The sequence below is a fragment of the Triticum aestivum genome, chromosome 4A, assembly GCF_018294505.1.
Source record: "Triticum aestivum cultivar Chinese Spring chromosome 4A, IWGSC CS RefSeq v2.1, whole genome shotgun sequence".
Classification (NCBI taxonomy): domain Eukaryota; kingdom Viridiplantae; phylum Streptophyta; class Magnoliopsida; order Poales; family Poaceae; genus Triticum; species Triticum aestivum.
This window is the reverse complement of record NC_057803.1, coordinates 64,795,102-64,797,802: the sequence shown is the minus strand read 5'-3', so window position 1 is coordinate 64,797,802 and position 2,701 is coordinate 64,795,102.

Below are 2,701 nucleotides of genomic sequence, written 5' to 3'. Positions count from 1 at the left end.
GAAACAAGCTAGATGCCCGTGCATTGCACGGAACATCAAGATGCATTTGTATGAGTAGTTTATCTTGTGAGAGAAAAGGATGAATGAGGGAAGGCCATATTTTATTCCTATCTGTTAGATATAAATCCGACGGCCCATATTGCAGGATGGCACACACACCATCATCACCAACTCTGTTTTCTATTCCCTCTGTTCCTAAATATTGGTCTTTTTAGAGATTTCAACAAGTGACTACATATGGAGCAAAATGAGTGAATCTACACTCTAAAATATGTCTACATACACATCCGTATGTGGTAGTCCATTTGAAATCTGAAAAATACAAATATTTAGGAACGGATGGAGTATAAGAGTAGACATGGAGATATATCAGCAGCATGATCTACAACAAAAATGTGTTGTACTGGTTAGCGCCGGATGCTCGCAACACGATGACATGAGTTCGAATTCTGTCTTTAACTTTAGATTTTTATATTATATATTACTTATTTAATATATACTTCTTTCGCTATTGTACTGACAGTGGAACCCACACAGTACTTAGAATACAAGATTAAGGATGGACTTGTTTCTTTTTAACTTTCTGTACGAAGCTATAGCCACCCTGCAAGTCACGTGTACACTGTACATGCAATTAACTTTTTATAGAGGGACAATCATACACGCAATTAACTCAAATGGATTGGATGCCACTCTATTATTTCCAGCATAAGAGCATCTCCAATGGCAGCCGGCAAATTTCCTCCCGTTTCCTTCCGTGGAGGATGACATCAAACGCCATCGGCATACATTTTCACAACTCTAACCAACCAGATGAAATTCGTGAAAACACGGACTGATTTCATATAAGCATGAAGGATTTCGTATAAAAAGCTGGATCTTCCTATAAACATGATGGATTTCATTACATTTACATGAACTAAGCAGTGCCAATCCAGGTATCTTGTATAATTAATACTCCATCCGTCCAGAAATACTTGTACTAGAAATGGATGTATCTAGACTTATTTTAGTTATAGATACATACAATTTATCCATTCTTAGAACAAAAATTTCCCGCCAGCTGGAGAGGGAGTACATAATCTAAATGGTCGTCCGCAGATCCCTTTGTCTTCCTCATGTCCGGCAGACACTTTGCGGGGTCGACGAAGGTCCTCGGAAGAGACGAAGAAGCAAAGAAACCACCTAAATGCGCAATCGTCGCCTTGGTGGTGGCCTTCATGGGACCCAAGTGGCGGCGGCCTCCCGTGTTCTACTTCTCCTTGATGATGGCGGCAGACACGGAGAAGCTAGCCACCAACTCATCACTGTCCATGCACCCAGCTTCTGTCTCTGCCTGCATGGCGCTGCCGCAGGCATGGGAGGCGCGCCCACAGACACGGGAGGCGCGGTACGATGCGATAGCGATGACGCCTGTACCGGTGTGCTCGCCGTCGTGCCGGCATGGAGCAACTCGCCACTCCTCATCAAGCTGAACTGGAGCGGCGAGTTGTTGAACCATGCGCCTACTTGGGGCGGCAACTGGCTCTGTCGGGCCAAGCGAGGTTGGTGAAGCACCGAGTGGCCTCACCCGTATCTGGAGGGCTCGGCGGGCCACCCAGCCGAGTAATATGCCGGAGAATGGCTCCTCGAAAGCCATCGAAAGAGTGGAGAAAATGGTGAAGGCGGAGATGGGGGAGCGGCGGAGGGGTGCGATTCTTGCTCGATGTCTGTCTGGCCTCGTGTAAATAGAGGGTGGACGGTAGGAGCTTGGCCAGTGTCTGGCCTCGTTTAAACTAAGGGTGGACGGGAGGAGCTCGGCCGGTGTTGCGTTTAATTCCGGCCCGCTCATGAACGGACGTGTGGCCGGAGTAGGTTTCTCGGTTTGCATGCAGGTTTAACGGAGGGGTTTGATGGAGGTGAGGAGGCGTGTTCAGCCGAGCGTGCAGCGGGCGGCACAGTACTATTCGATTTGACAGCGGGCAGCGCAGATCCCGATACGGCTTTAATGCAGACGAGCGAGGGAGTAGCGGTTCTCGAAATGTTGAACGGCCAATGCATCCTCCTTCAATTAATGCATGAGGGAAGTAATGGGAGGAGGACCGGGAAAAGAGGCTGCACGATGTGAATGCAACGTAGTTTGCCCTCATATAAAGGCGCCCCTCCATTCCAATGCATCTCCACATCGTACGCACCTAAGCATTTGCCTAACCACCTACACTAAGCGCAAAAGAGCTCACTCCAGACCCATGGCGGTGATGCGCGCGAGCGGCGAGCGGCATGGCGTCGAGGATCGTTTCCAGACGGTGTTGGAGACCGGCTGGTGGATGGCCGCCGTCGACACCAACGACGACTCTCAGTTGGACCAAATGATCGTTGCCACCACCAACAAGTTCACCGTGCTCAAGAAGCTCGCGGACGACATCGCCGTACTCCTCCAGGCCGCGCGCCCTGGCTCCTCATTATCTGCCACCCTAATCGGCCTCCATGGTCGGAACCTCTTTCAAGCACTGGTGGCCCACCGACTGCCCACCGACGCCATGAAGAATGTCTACCTAAAGGTCGCGCTCGCCGCGAGGCGCCTCGCCCTGCAAGAATTCGTCGACCTACACATCCACGTGTACGAGCAAATCATGTACATAGGTATCTACAAGGCTAGTGAGGATGCTACAGCATTGGGCTTCCTCAACCGGCTGGAAGCCTTGGATGCTTTTGCTGAGAA